At 34.7% G+C, this 16,342-nt stretch overlaps 1 long non-coding RNA gene across 1 annotated transcript in view; it reads right to left on the bottom strand.

Moving 5' to 3' along the window:
• The window catches only part of LOC103104387 (uncharacterized), a 45,160-nt gene that overhangs the window by 15,630 nt on the left and 13,188 nt on the right, over positions 1-16,342 (bottom strand). Inside the window, exons 2-4 of the long non-coding RNA XR_458173.3 lie at positions 6,365-6,467; positions 4,917-5,018; positions 3,416-3,503 (exon numbers count right to left, since the gene is read on the bottom strand). This is a non-coding gene — a long non-coding RNA (uncharacterized LOC103104387). The remainder of the gene's footprint in view (positions 1-3,415; positions 3,504-4,916; positions 5,019-6,364; positions 6,468-16,342) is intronic.

The raw sequence follows: 16,342 nt of genomic DNA, 5'->3' as shown, positions 1-16,342 counted from the left end.
TCTTTGTTAAAAGAATAAACATCCATTTTAAAGAATACATTTATTTTGCCCTAAAAAATAAGGCACTATAATAATTTAACCTGTTAAAGGAATAAATCTACAGCCCATAGCTATGTCGTATACATTCTATGTGTTGCAAACCTAAGCATCACCTTGCTGTTACTGCCAATGTTTGCAGCTAAGCCATTATTTGTGAAGAAGTCCATATGCACTTCTTATGTGAAAATCACTCCACATTTTCTACTAGGGGGAAAAAAAACTGTGAAATGTACCAATGACTTGGGGTCTACATGAATGAGAAAAAAATACTTGGAAAAATCAAGCCCATGTACTATTACGAGTGACCAACACCTTACCCATGAGACTGCAAAATGAAATTAAGTTATTTTAACAGAAAGTAGAAATGAGAAATAATGAAACAAACATGCAATAATAAAACACTAAGAGCAAAATAAATTTATACAGAACACAACTATTTTTCAAAATTCTTGCTCTGCTTTAGATGCCAGTTTGCCTCCAAGCTACAAACACATTCTTCACACACGCTGGGACTGTTGAGGAAAACTAGTCAGCATTCAGAGGATTAATACAGATTCCCAGTTCTCTGCCTTTGGGCTTAATAGTCAGACATCTATTTGTCCTCAGGAGAGGTTAGAGGTTGAAATGCAAATATGCAAACAACTGAAATTCTTTCTTTAAGAAGGAAAGAACAGGCTCTATCTCCTTAGCAGTTTAATGAATCCTAGAAATGGTATAGACTTATTTAAATAACATAGCATCTTACAATTTTGAGGGAGAAAACAATGAAAGGAAACAAACACATTTATTCTGGTTAAAATTTGTTCTCTAGAGGAAAAAAATGACATGTGACAGCTTATTTACCAAACTCACTAAAGATTTATTGATTTATCAATCAGTGCCTTAGGCATTTGTTTCTCCCCAAGGGAGAATTAACAATTCCAACTAACCTAATATATTCTATAATATAAACTAAAGTGGATAAAAGAATCAATCCTGAATGTTTACAAAACCCAGGGTTTTTTTTTCAAAATTACCTTTTTTTTTTTTAGATATATATAAAATTGAATGCTATATGCTCCCAAACTGGCCTTGGTACTAAACAAAAAACAAAACAAAACAAATCAAAAAAACAACCAAGTTTGTAGGACAGTATAATTGAACTTAACAGATATCCTTCTATTTATAGATTTAAAAACTCAGTGGGAGGCGAGAACATTGGGAAAAAAAATTTAAAGGAATGATTTTGCTTCTAGTTTAATACTAAACTCTTCCATTCTTAGTTGCGATGCTATCATGCCACCGAGCAGATATTTCACAAAATTCAGAAAATTTCTTACTTGCCAAATCCCAAGTATTTCAATTAGTTTTTACTTCAAAATTACTAGCTCACTAAAATGGATTAAAATCTGTTAGCTCTCCTTGCCTGCATACCAGAAATATTTACCTCTACTAGATCAAACTCTAAAAAGAAGATTTTAGAAGATTCATATTCATATGTGTTTCTTTAGCACCTCCTTTGTGCTATTCCCTAACTCCTATTTGAAGGTTTAAAGATTGATAAAAGAGGGAGACAGCCATTTACTGGGTTATAGCACTTAGGACAGTCCCTGACACAAAGCAATTGCTTAAAATGCTTTCTGGCTATTGACTATCTGTTTAAAGTGAGCCTGAATTTCTAATGCTTTACCCCATAAGCCCCCATCACTGTGCTTCCCAGTAACAACCAGAACGTAGACACAGTGAGCTCTTGGAAAATGCAATATAAACAGTAGCTATAAAATATTCCTCCCATAAATATGGGGTACACTTCTATAAATGCACAAGGTCCATGGGAAGAGTGGATTGAAATCTGAAGTACAATTATATTAAGGCACATGTGTGTCAAAGGCAATTGATGAGTTCTGGTACTTCAGAGCCTAGAAGTCCTATCTCTCAGAGAGCTCTGAGCTCTCTACTAGGTGGATTGCTCAGCTAGACTTTCAAAATCTACTTTTCTCAACAGCATGATTCTGGATTGCTAGGTTGAAGCTGCTTCCTCTCTCAAGTGACTATCTGTTTGTATCTATATTTGTTCCCTATTAAATGCACACCTACCCTGTACTGGTCAAGGAACCCTGACTCGAAGTAATATGATCAATGGGGATGGAGGAATACAGGAAAAGAAAATTCCCTTCGACCTCTTTCTTTCCTTGCTGTGTTGTCCTGAGAGGTTGGGGTCACCTTCACAACTGCCTCCCAACTCTGAAATTCTTCCAAGACTTTGCTATTTAAAAGCTCCAGAGACATAGCTAATTTGTTTACTCAGTCAACCCAGCCTTTCTTTTTCATGACTGAATCAGAGAAATGTTCTCACTTGATAGGGCTTCCATACATCTTGTTTACACATTAAGCCTCACCTGGTGTAACTACATTCTTTGGTGTGATCAACTGAGCTGCAGAGAATCATGTTCCCCTACTTTATATATTTTTTTAATTAGACTATAAGCTTCCTATGGGCACTGTGATGATTTTTCATTTCCTTTTCTCCAGGGGCCTAGAGGAAGAAGTTGCTTTACATAAAAGTATGAGCTTAATAAATATTTATTGACTTGAATTATCTACTTTCATAAGGACACCAGAACAGTAAGAAATCATTTTAAAGGATTCAAAATTTAGATATATAGTTATGTAAAAAATGCAACGAAATGGATGCAATTGAATTTAATATCTTCACCATTGGCTGCTGCTTTTAAAATGCTAAAAATATAAGAGTTTATAAAATCACATTCTGAAGTTTCTGAAGGAAACTAAGAAACAGCACAACAGTTCAACAAATGAAGGCTGCCCTAATGAATCTCTTGCAATCACTAAGTAAGGTTGGAGTGCAAACAATGCCCCCAACTTAAGCCACATAAATCCTATCCAGAGCAGATTGAAATGGCTTCTCTCTGGAACAAAAGTGAACTAGTTCTTTTCAGCTCACTTGTGGGGAAGGCTTATCAGTTGTGGGAAAAGAATACCCTAAGGGATACCAATAAGCTGACCACATATAACTATATATAAATGGAGCAAACACACCCAGTAATCAAAATCAACCCGTTAGGTAGAGCTCAGAAAGAAAAAAATATGACTAGTTGAAAAGACATGGATTTCACATTTGTGAAATTCCTGAATTCAATTATATATTAATACAAGTACTTATTTTTTATATATAGCTATGTGGTCAAAATATAAAACATGAAATCCATGTACATAGAAACACCTAATTTTCTTTTTTTTTTAATGCCAAATAATGTACAAATCATTTAAATTATAAAATCTGACAATTATTGTAAAATACTGCCCTCTGGTGTTGTGCCTACTTCATGTTTATTGGCAAAACAAAATCTGCCAAAAGTTAATTTTTTTTTTTTACCTGAGAGCGGCCTTTGTGCTTCTTATTTGTAGAGACCCACCAAACTCCTCAGGACCTTTATTGGCTTGTATTGTTGGTGCCTTCCATACTACATTTGAAAAACATTATATTATTATGACATGTCTTAGCCAATTCATATCAAAGAAACTTCTGTTCAGAGCTAAATTTGAACTTTTTCTAAATTGCACACAAAAGCAAATTGTTATTTTTTTGTTTCACTGATGGGGGGGAAAACGCAATTCCTGGAAAATAAACTAAAGATGGCTTTATACAGTTATTTCTATTGGGGAAAAAGAGGACCAGTAGATCAGAGAATACAACTATATTATACAACGTTTTAAACATTTAAAAAAACAACAAAAATCAGCATTTAGGATAGCTTTCAAATCTACCAGGATTTATCTACAGGCTTGTCACCATTCCCTGGAGTAGGAGAGCAAAACTACTTCAAAACAAACAATATGGACAAGAGAAATCATGCATCTAAAAATTACACAAGCAAACACTGATGCCCAATTAAGGAACTTTAAAAACGCTGACTAAACCAAGCACATATGGAAAACATTACCTAAAGTTGCCATCTCTTTCATCATCATTATCATCATCATCATCATCATTATTAAATGAAAAAAAGAAAATACTTAAATTTTCCAATACTAATCTAGCCTACCAGAAAATCTCTCTGGAGTTTTAAGAAACATTATAAGCAAGTTCTAAGTTTTCTAGTTTCTAAGTATTTATATACTAATGTATTTAAGAAGACAGAGGATTGCAAAATTTAAATTAGAAATTATATTAAACTTTTTAAGGGTTACTTCGCAAGCAATTTATTTCAACTGTGTAATTTTTTTTACTCAAAGATAGAACTTCTCTATGAATTCTAAATAAGCCAAGGTAAATTATAAGCTGACCAAAGGAAAGGAGTCAGTCATTAATTGATAGGGAAAATTATATGGACAAAGATCTCTTAATGACTAAGTTAAGAAGGCATTCTAATGCAGTTTCAATTAAAATAAATAAATTCATACATGGGGACAACTGACCACTGGAATACAGTGATTGTATACAGTGATCATCTGTCTATAAATGAAATTTAAGATATCTTTTTTTATTTCTTTATATTAAATTTTATTTCATTTCCCCCCAATTATATGTAAAAACAACTTTCGATATTTTTTCAGAGAATACTGAGCTTCGAATTCTCTCCCTCCCTCTCCCCCCCCCACTCTCCTTGAGATAGTAAGCAATCTCATATAGATTTTACATGTGCAATTGTGCAAAGCATTTTTCTATATTAATCCTTTTGTGGAAAGAAATACAAATTGAAAGAAAATTAAGAAAGCAAAAGAAGTTTGCTTTGGTCTGGATTCAGACTCAGTTCTTTTTCCCTGTAAGTAGATGGCATTTTTTGTTTTTGTTTTTGTCATGAGTCCTTTGGGATAGTTTGAATCATTGTAATGCCTAGAATAGCTGTTATTCACTGCTCATCCCCATACTATACCTGTCACTGTGTGTACATCTTCTCCAGGTTCTACTCATTTCACTCTGCTTCTGTTCATGTAAGACTCCTCAGGCCTTTTTGAGCTCCTCCTGCTTGTCATTTCTTATAGCAGAAGAATATTCCATTACAATCATATACTCTAACTTATTCAGCCATTTCCCAATTGATGGGCACCCCTTCACTTTCCAAATCTTTGCCTCCCTAAAAAGAGCTACTTTCAGATTTCTAAGCTATCAACCTTCTGAAATGAACAGGGGAACTTAAAAGGCATCATTCAGATCCTTGGACTTCTCAATTTCACATTAATAGGATAGAGATAACTATGAGAAAATTTCAATAAAGGAAACTTTATTGAATAGCACTTGACATAGAAAGCAACCAATTTTTTCTTCCTTCTCAATTAGCCTTTCTGATGGTCTTGTATTGAATATTTCAGATTAACTTTAATGTTAAAAAAGTACCAAGTTCTTTGGAAAATATTTTTTTTCTTTGTGGTAAGAAAACTGGTTAGAATAGTGTGTATGGTCTGTATTTTAATCCTAATGCATTCAACTCAGATATGAGTTCCTCTATACTGTAAAATTATCACTCAGCTTCACCTTTCAGCCTCTACAAACTAAAAATGTCACTAAACAATTCCTCAATTTGGCTGTCCTAAAAGGAAGTTAAGCTCTGGACTAAAGGGAGATAAACAAAATGGATAAGAATGTGTTCAACAATATGAGCTTTCAGCCAATTCAACTTTTTATTTTATTCATGACATAATAAAACAACCTACTGTTTGAAATAAGAGGACTAATAAAGAATTGAAAAATTGGGAGAATTTCCCAAATAAGTTATTTATGTTGACTGGTTGCAGACATTGTTATTGTTGTTTAACTGATCTCTGTGTAGAGCTCCTTGGCACCCCATTTGGGGTTTTCTTCAAAGAGGTATTGTGGTTTGCCATTTCCTTTTCTAGTTCATTTTACAGATGAGGAAACTAAACAAATAGAGTTAAGTGAACTGAACAGGGTCACACAGCTATTAAGTGTCTGAAACCAATCTGAACTTATGTTCCTCTGACTTCAGGATTGACACCCTATCCACTGTGCCACTTCAATGCCAAGTTGTAGAAATTATAAAAACAAAAATTGTTTCAGTTCTGAGAAGAGGAGAAAGTTTTGCTTTAAATAAAATTATAAAATTATTTTCCTTTGAAAAAAATTAATCAGGTAAATAATTTGCCTGGAAATCTCAGGTTTTCTATTTTTAGATATACAATCTTAAGTTTAGAATTAAGTAAAGCCAAATTCCCAAACTTATAGTTGCTTTCTTTAGGAGTTTCTAGTATAAATTTTCCTAGAGACACAAGCTCTGTGTTCTTAACCATTCCAGATGTATCAAAAGGAATGGTATTACATATTACTTTTACTAGCCATTCTTCACTAGTCCTCCTCATACTATACCTGATCTAGACCAAGATGTAGAAGTTATCAGTTGAAAAGGTCACCAAGTCACCAGTTTATAAGGAGGGCAGATGTAATCACTACAGAAACACAGATCTCGCCCCTGGAGAAAGAAGCAAAGAAGAAAGATTGTTTTTTAAGATTCCTTAGCTAGTTCTTACTAATTAGAAGAAATCAGGGGACTAGGGGTGATTACAACTGTTAAGATGAAAAAGGCTGACGACAAAAAAAAAACAGGAGTCATAGATAACTGTCAGAAACATAACAGACACTCTCACAATAAAGGCAAAATGGATTATTTAAAGGAAAACTATAAAACAATTGGCTATTTACCAGTTGAAACAATCTTTAAAAGATAGAGAGCCCAACATAGCTAGCAAGTAAATACAAAAAACATCAAATATGAGTATGACAATTCTACCATTGCAAGTTTTTCCCCAGGCCTAGTATTTTACACCCAAATGACAATAAAATTCATCAAGACAGTAATATATGCTCACTAGAATGTTTAAACCCCTACCTTGTGACCTAAGGGACTGAGTTATTACCCCAGGCATTCTAATCTGGGTAGTCTGGGAGGCAAGGTTTTATTTCACAGTTTGAGCAGATGTTGACTGGATAATCTGCTATTCTTTTTTTAAGTATACTTATACTCTTTATTCCTAAACACACATTCATATGAAAATCAGTTTAGAAATATATATTTTATATCATGTAGGCTTTTCAATGAAAAACCAATTCACAGATCTTACTGTGAAACACATAGGTTGTGGGTATGCATATATATTATAAATAAGTTTCCAAAAGCTTCATTTGAAACAAAGAATTCATAATCTTAATTATAAAAAATATCAGTCATCAGAGATCAGGAGGCTTTAAGTATGTTGAAAGAAAATTATTTTCTCACATGGTTAAGTGTAGCTTTGTGCTATCTTGTGCTTTATAAGCTTCTGACTTTTAATTCTGAAAGACAAAACTTCCAAAATTCTTATTTCTAAGTTACTGCAAAACCTGTAAGATTCACAGGAATCTGCAAAAAAGGGAAACTGTTGAGCATCCATATAAAATCTAGGGTTGTCAATATCCTGAAAACACATTTGAATTGAAGACTTGCAAAATATGATCCAATTTTTATTCTGAGAATAAAATCTAAAAAGCCATGTGCCAATGACTTTGTGTCAATGCTGATGAACTAGGTCTAAAAGAAGAGAAAAGGTAGACCTGACAACAGAAAATGTTTAACAAAAGTGTTCTGAATAACTTCTTCCTGTCTTGGTCCACTCTTGCACAGAGTTTTGTGCAGCAGGAACTCAGAAAAGTGTTTATTGAATTAAGGAATGAATGAATAAATGTATGCTTAGAGACACAAAAGAGATTTCAATGTTAGTAAAGAAATCACATAATAGAGAAATTAGACTAAAAAGGATAAAGGTCTCGCTATAAGATGTCTACATAGAAGTCACAATAGTCATGATAAATAAGAAGCAAAAGTTTGCAAAGCATAGAGATCTAAACATCATTCAAATCCCTCTTTCATTGTGGCCAGTTTGTCATTGTATTTCCCAGGATTGCCATGTTGTTTTCTCCCATCTCTAGTTCCAAGATATACTTACAAAACACATGATGACTTTTCCCACCAGAAGAAAGCATAACTATAAGAAGTAGTCCTGTTTGTTGTTATTACTAAGGAAAAGGAAATGTTTCCAGAGTGAAAAGAAAATACAGCACAATGGAACCCAGGCAATATTACTTTCATGAAGAAATGATAAGACTTTCTTTAAAACTGCATTTCAATAAGGAAATTGAAATTTTTCTACTCTGAGGGCAGTATTTTGGATAGCTCTGTTTAAGAATGATATAAAATGCTATAAAGTTCCAGTTATAGTTAACTTAGAATTAAGTAGTGGATATATATAATTTGAAACATGTTGAAATTGAAAACCGATGTCTTAAAAATAATAGATATCCTGATGGTTCAGCTCTGTAGTACTACATAACAAATTCTCTTACTGTAGTTCATATGCATTTGATTTGTAGCCTTATACTATAATACATGTATGATATTTTGGTATTTTCCAATAAATATAAATGATCATTTATTTCATTGAGGCTATTAATACAGTGCCATATTTTTCAGCAGAGGAATAATGTTTAACTTAATAAAGGAATCAATGGCTTCAATTTTTTAATGTTATAAAAATAAAATTAAATAGAAAAGCAGATACATAACTAAAATATGAAATAGAAGTACAAGGAAAAGTGGAGCCAAAATGAAAGTGAAGGTTTATTATATATTTTATTATTTATATAAGAAAGTAAAAACACACTTTTAAAATAGAAAAAAATCTAGATTTTTAACTGATTTTTAAAAATTCAGAACACATTAAAATACTCTGAATTTTTAAAAATATAAAGATAGTTTAAATTCAAGATCTGATAAAAATGTTTATAAATTATTTTAAGAAAAATTTGTTGTGTTTTTATAACCAATGAATAATGATTTCAAAGACATATGAATAATATCTATAACTTCTCTCAATTCATTCTCTTTCTAATACTCTAAGCACTCTTATTGGGGTTGACCTCAAATGCTTAAAAAAAAAAAAAAGAAATGGCTATGATGTCATCATCCAGCAAACATCAAACAACAAACACTTAGGAAAAACCTATTTTGTGTAAAGCTGGACCTTGATAATACCCAAAGTGTAAGACATTGAAGACATATGACTGTTAATGAGATTTTAAAGTAAGTTCTTCATTCATCAAGAACCAATTAAATTACAAATTTTCTCTTAACAACAGAATCATCTTTAGCAGAGAAAAATATATGCTTCTTTCCTTTGGACTAATCCATTCAAAACTAGAAATTTGAGAATTAGAAAAATAAACAAGTTCATTTTCCAACAGATCAATAAATGGGAAGAGGTAGTGAAATATATTTGCTGCCAATATTTTAACTTTGCTAAAGCAATGAGAAGTTTATTTTTAATATATATTTTGTATGAAAACACATTCTTTTTTTGCCAAATAATTACCTTTGCTATATATGAGGAACATCAATGATGCTGTTGCTTTAGTTTGGTAAAAATGCCTGAAACAGTGATTTGAACAAATATAAAGGCTCTTAAGAAATATTTATTGAATGGTATCAAAACAATTTACATATCTTTTCTCTGATGACAGTTTTTTTCTTCCTACATAGTATAACAAATACACAATGCCTGACACTTAATGCTTGGTGATTGATTGATAGATAGATATCCATAAATGAATGTTCAATTTGATATCATTAACCTTCCAATGTGCTTCAGTTTATATTCATATTCTAATTTTGTTCAAGATCCAAATAGGGATCCACAGAACACCAGAATCCAGGATCATATATCCATTAATTCCATCTCTGCCCAACTATCTGAATTATAAGCGAATCCCATCGTGCTTTTTTTGGTTTTCTAAATAGCTGTAGCTGTTCAATCTTTCTCAATGCCTCAGTTTTCTCACCTATAGAGATTGGACTTGATGAGTTCTAAGGTAACTTTTAATTCTTTTTTTTTCCATTTTTTTATTTAGAATATTTTTCCATGGTTACATGATTAATGATTCCCCCCACCCCTAAACTCCTGGAGCTGACAAACAGTTCCACTAGGTTATACATGTATCATTGTTCAAAATTTATTTCCATGTTATTCATATTTGCAGTAGAGTGATCTTTTAATATCAAAACCCTAATCATATCCCCATCGAACCACGGGATCAATCATATGTTTTCCTTCTGCGTTTCTACTCCCACAGTTCTTTCTCTGGATGTGGATTGTGCTCTTTATCATAAATTCCTTTAGATTATTCTGGGTCATTGCATTGCTGCTAATAGAAAAGTCTATTATATTCAATTATGCCACAATATATCAGTCTCTGTGTACAATGTTCTCCTGGTTCTGCTCCTTTCACTCTGCATCAATTCCTGGAGGTCTTTCCAGTTCATATGGAATTCCCCCAGTTCATTATTTCTTTCAGCACAATAATACTCCATCACCATCAAATGCCAAAATTTGTTCAGCCATTCCCCAATCAATACACCCCCTCATTTCCAATTTTTTGCCACCACAAAGAGCATAGCTAGAAATATTTTTTTACAGGTGTTTTCCTTATTATCTCTTTGGGCAGTGGTATGGCTGAATCAAAGGGCAGGTAAGTCATTTAAAGCCCTTTGGACATAGTACCAAATTGCCCTCCAGAATGGTTGGACCAATTCACAACTCCACCAGTGGTGTATTAGTGTCCCAATTTTGCCACATCCCCTCCAACATTTATCACTTTTCTTTACTGTCATATTGACCAGTCTGCTAGGTGTAAGGTGGTACCTCAGAGTTTTTAAATTTGCATTATTTGCAATAAACTCTTTTGCATATGCTTATTGATAGTTTTTTTCAAGGCAAAGAGTTGTTTTATTATATATTTACATATAAAATTATATTTTAAATTCATTAAGGAGCAGAAATGTCACTTTCAATACTTTTGTAAAGTGAAGATCCCTCTAATAGTGTAGATAATTATTGCTCCTTAACTGATCCATTTAGTCAGATTCAATTTTGAATGCCTAGTTTTCTTAAAGCAGAAGATCATACAGTATTCATATGATTGAGAGGAATCAAGGCAATGTACATTTAATATAATCCAAGGTTTTGGACTCTAATCCACTCTGCTATTAGCTTGCTTTTTATGGGTGAGTTCATTCCATTCACATTCAGAGTTATGATTACTAGCTGTGTATTTCCCAGCATTTTGATTTCTGCTCCTTTACCTGCCTTTTCTTCTTTCACTATTTCCTTCTACACCAATGTTTGCTTTTGAACAGTCCCCCTTGTTCCCACCCTTATTTTACTTCCCTTTCTACCTCCCTCCCTATTTATTCCCCCCCTTATTTTCCCTGTAGTCTTTCTAAAATTAACCCCCCGCTCCTTCCCTCTCTTGTACTGCTTCCCTCCCCACCAGACCGTTTGTTACCCTTCTACTCCCCTATAGGGTGCAAATCTATTCTCTGCACCCAATGGATTGGATTGTTTTCCCATCTTTGAGTCACTTTCAAAGCACGTAAAAGTTGAGTATTTCCTGTCTCTGACCTCTTTACCCTTCCAGTGTATTGATGTTCTCCCCCCTCCCACCATGAGCTTCTTTATGACATATAAATTTACCCCCATTTGTTTCTTTTCCCATTTCTTTTAATATTAACCTATTTTTAAGTTCTAGTTATATATATATATATGCATACTCATGCATATGTATTTTTGCATACATATATCTATATACCTATTTATGTCTTGTCCTTTCATCCTATACAGTTTGTCGCTGTTACCTCTAAGTATACTTCTTTTTTGCTGCCAAGGTAATAACAACAGTTTTTAAGAGCTACCAATGACCTCTTTTCTTATAGTGATACATATCATTTTAACTTATTGAGTCTCTTAAAAAAATTTTTTTGTTTTTCTTTTTTCCCTCTTTTTTAATTACCTTTTGATGATTCTCTTGAGTTCTGTGCTTGGACATCAAATTTTCTGTTCAGGTCTGGTCTTTTCTTTACGAATTCTTGAAATTCTTCTATTTTGTTGAATGACCATACTTTCCCCTGTAAGAATATAGTCAGTTTTGCTGGGTAGTTGATTCTTGGTTGTAGACCCTTACTTTCTGGAATATCGTATTCCATGCCTTTCTTTTTTTCAGTGTGGATGCAGCAGATCCTGAGTTATCCTCACTGTGGTTCCTTGGTATCTGAATGACTTCTTCTTGGCAGCTTGTAATATCTTTTCTTTGGTCTGATAGTTATTGAATTTGGCTATAACATTCCTGGGTGTTGTCAGTTGGGGATTAAGTACAGGAGGTGATCTGTGGATTCTATCAATCTCCACTTTTCCCTCTTGTTCAAGGATTTCGGGGCAGTTTTCTTTAATAATTTCCTGTAATATAATGTCCAGGCTTTTTCTTTTGTCATGGTCTTCTGGTAGGCCAATAATTCCTAAATTGTCTCTCCTTGACGGATTTTCTAAATCCTCTGTTTTGTGAATGAGATGCTTCATATTTTCCTCAATTTTTTCATTCTTTTGGTTTTGTTTTATAGTGTCCTGCTGCCTTGTGAGGTCACTTGATTCTAGTTGTTGTATTCTGGTTCTTAAAGACTGGATTTCATCCTTAGTTTTTTGGTCGTCCTTTTCCTTTTGGTCGGATTTTCTTTGGAGGTCATCTTTCATCTTCTTCACCTCATCTTTCATCTGCTTTGCCTCATCTTTCATCTCCTTTGCCTCATTGTCCAGTTGGTTGATTTTGGCTTTCAAGACACTATTTTCTGTTTCCAGATGACTTATCTTAGTTTTTAAGTTCTTTTCCCAATTGTCTTCAGCCTCTCTTAACTGTGTTTTGAATTGCATTTTGAGTTCTTCCAAAACCTGTATCCAATTCACTGGGATTTCTGATTTTTCCTTTGCTGATCCCTCCCCCTCTGTTTCATTCGCTCTTTGCTCATTACCTGTGCAGAAGCTGTCTATTGTAATTTCTTTCTTCTTTTTCTGTTGTTTGCTCGAGTTTACCCCTTCTTTGCTCCCCGTATTTGGCTGTGCTCTTGCTCCTCTCATTTTGTTTTGGTTTTGGGACTGTCAGTCTCCCCTCTTGGAGCTTTGTCAGATCTCTTGGTACAGTCTCTAGGGGAGGAATGTTAGCTTCCCTGTCCTCTGGAGGCTTTTGATTGGATTGAGTTCAATTGGGTTGGGCTGTATGTGGTATGAAGCTCTGAGGCTCTGAAGACTCCTGGAAGGCTGGGCCACCCAGGCTCTTTCCAGTTCTCTCCAGCTGCTTCTCCGCTGTCCTCAAGTGCCTTTGCCCGCCTCCCTAAACTCTGAGGAGTTCTGATGGGATTAGGTATAACTGAATTGGTCTGGATGTGCCCTGAGGTGATGGTGAGGCTGGAGCCCGATGGAGGGACCCAGCCACAGCCCGTTTCTCCCTGGCTTCCTCCCCGCTGTCCAAGCTGGATGCTCTGAGCCCAGCGCCCCGCTGCTCACAAGGTAGACCCTGCAAATGAGCACCTTTGCCCGCTCAGAGGTTCCCGCTGCTGCTGGGGTCTCAGGCCTCTGGGTTGTGGGGGAGGGGTCCTGGGACCTACCCTCTGCCTTCCCCTTAGCCCTGAGTATTCTTGGATTCTGGCTTTTGGGGGGGGGCGTACCTTTTGATTTGAGTCCAGAAGAAGGGTTCCCCGCTTCTGTCCTGTTGTTCAGATTGAATTTCGGTGCCTTAGGAGCATTCAGTCTGTTTCGGTTAAGGAAGGGTCTTCCACGAGGTCTGAATTTTTGCTGCTTGCTAAGCTGCCATCTTGACTCCGCCTCATCTTATTGATAGTTTTTTATTTCATCATGGTCACTTTTAATTCTAAAGCTATTATCTCCCATGCTCCTACAATGAATGACTTTGTGCCTTTATTCTTCACCAATATGCTAATGTGCAAGTAACACTGTGGTATGAGACATGGTTACCCTTTGATCTATGTGGGAAGGAATGATTTATTAAGGGTTTACTATGTGACAGGCACTATACTAAGAACTTTACAAATAATTAATTTGATCCTCATGACAAATGGGAAATAGATACTATTATTATCCCCATTTTTACCTCTGTAATATTTAAAGGGAATTGTAGAGGATACAGGGGATAAAGAAGGTCTTGTAACAGAGAATGGAGGAGTTGAAGGGAGAGAGAGAATATGGCTGCCAGTGAGGTAAAAGGAAAGAGATGCCCCTGCTGAAAGGCTATCTATGAAAATTTGGGTTCCCTGGAAATGGGCCACCTATGGTAGCCTGAGGAGATGTCTTCTCTATTGATTGATGTTGAAGATACCCCAGAGCAGGTAAACATGGACCGCCCTGAGGGACAAGCCTTTCCCAGACCAAGGTTTCCCATCAGGGGTCCAATAAGGACCGGTTAGGGTTGAATGACTGTCCTTAGGTTCAGCTCCCTCTAGGTCCCCTGAAATGATAGTCCTCTTATCTGGTTGTTGTTATATAAATAAAGATGAATTTAATAACAAGTTTGGATTGGGAGGTATCAGGGAAGAGGGAATTGGGATTTCCCTAGATTGGGTTTGAGTCTTTCTCAGCTTCTGAGCTGAGGCCAGGCCTCTCAGGCTGGTGGAGGGTTTCTTTTATTTCTGTCTAAGCTAAGCTATGCTAGCTTTCTTAAGTTCAAAGTCTTTAGCAGTAAACAGCAAGAGGAAGAAAAGGTTCTGACTTTCAGAGCTGGTTGGGCCTGTCTCTTCAGGCTGATCCCTTTAAAGACCAGCCTCACAGTTCAAACGGCTCCCCTTCAATCCATTTGTTTGATGACACAATCAGAGGAATCCAGATAGAGCACACAGTTGGGAAAAGTCCAGGAATAGAGGAACTTCTATCCCGAGACAGGGAGATAGTACTCCTTCCAGTCCAAGGGCCAGGAAAGAGAGTGTCAAGAGACCAACTGTCACTCCACCCTTCCCCCCACCAACTGTCATTCTTGTCAATATCTTCTCTCTGACATTCCAACTGCTATTTGTTCTACCTGAGTAGCAGACAGTCCAGAAATTGCTTCAGTTTTCCTTTCCACAATCATCCCCTTTTTTTGTTATAACCTTCCCAAGGTCACTTATTTTTATTATACTTACCAATTTACTAAGTCTAATTACTAACTATTCCCCCCAAAATAATAAACTTCCCTCAATTACTCTATCACTATTCTATGCTAACTCTATCTACTCTAAGAAATTCTTTGCAGGAAAGTTTTGGGTAAGGATTGTTTTAGGGTTTTATAATAAATTCAGTACAATAAATGTTTGAACAAAACCATTACAAAGAAATTTGAATCTTAGTGCTAATATTACTTACCCTTGCTAAGTTAAACTAATACAAATATTTTTCCTATTTTATATATCTATAATTATTTGCAAACTAAATTAACTATATATATTTCCATTAAAAACAATTTCAGCATCAGCTTTACAATAAAAAATTAAAAGTTTACTATCTGCCAATGCAGCTTAAGTCTAATTCTAAGTATAATTAACTGTCTATGCTATGCCTAATTTAACTTACTCCTAATCTATTCCCTACTTATTATAACTATTCTCTAAATCCCTAGTCTAATCCATAACCTAATTTTATGTATAATATATATACATGCTATGCTAAATATTTACAGATTTTATCACTATGTTACCAACCTAATTATAGTATATACGTTATTTATAGAGATTATTTACATATAATACAATAATATATATAGTCCTCTAATCTTGATGTCAGTCAAATAGAAAACCTCCATACCCAAATTAAGCAGATAGAGGTTAAGTGACTTTCCCAGAATCACAGAGAAGGTAAATGAATCTAGATTTAAACTCAAGTCTTCCTGACTCCAGATCCTATGTTTTGTTTCCTGTATCAATTTGCTTGCCTCTATGGGTACCTCCTACTCATCCATCAATATTGTATGTAATGGGGACAGTTGGGTGGCTGAGTGGATAGAGAGCCAGGCCTAGAGACGGGAGGTTCCTAGGTTCAAATCTGATCTCAGACAAAGTCACTTAAGCCCCAATGCCTAGCCCATACCACTCTTCTGTCTTAGAAACAATAAACAGTATTGGTTCTAAGACAGAAGGTAAGGGTTTAAAATATATATATATACATATTATATTATTATATATTATATATATATATAAATATATATTATATATATATATATATATATATATATATATATATATATACAGAGAGAGAGAGAGAGAGAGAGAGAGAGAGAGAGAGAGAGAGAGAGAGAGGGAGAGGGAGAGAGAGAGAGAATGTAATGCCAGCAGTTTTACATCTTCTGTACCATCCTTTGTCCATGCTACTATCTCATTAGGTTATCTACATAGAAAATGAAGCTAAAACAAATTATTGTATCTCATAGACTATTAGATATCTAAAACTT

The sequence above is a fragment of the Monodelphis domestica genome, chromosome 1 (assembly GCF_027887165.1).
Source record: "Monodelphis domestica isolate mMonDom1 chromosome 1, mMonDom1.pri, whole genome shotgun sequence".
Taxonomy (NCBI): domain Eukaryota; kingdom Metazoa; phylum Chordata; class Mammalia; order Didelphimorphia; family Didelphidae; genus Monodelphis; species Monodelphis domestica.
Note: the sequence above shows the minus strand (reverse complement) of the source record. Positions and strands in the feature narration are given on the sequence as shown.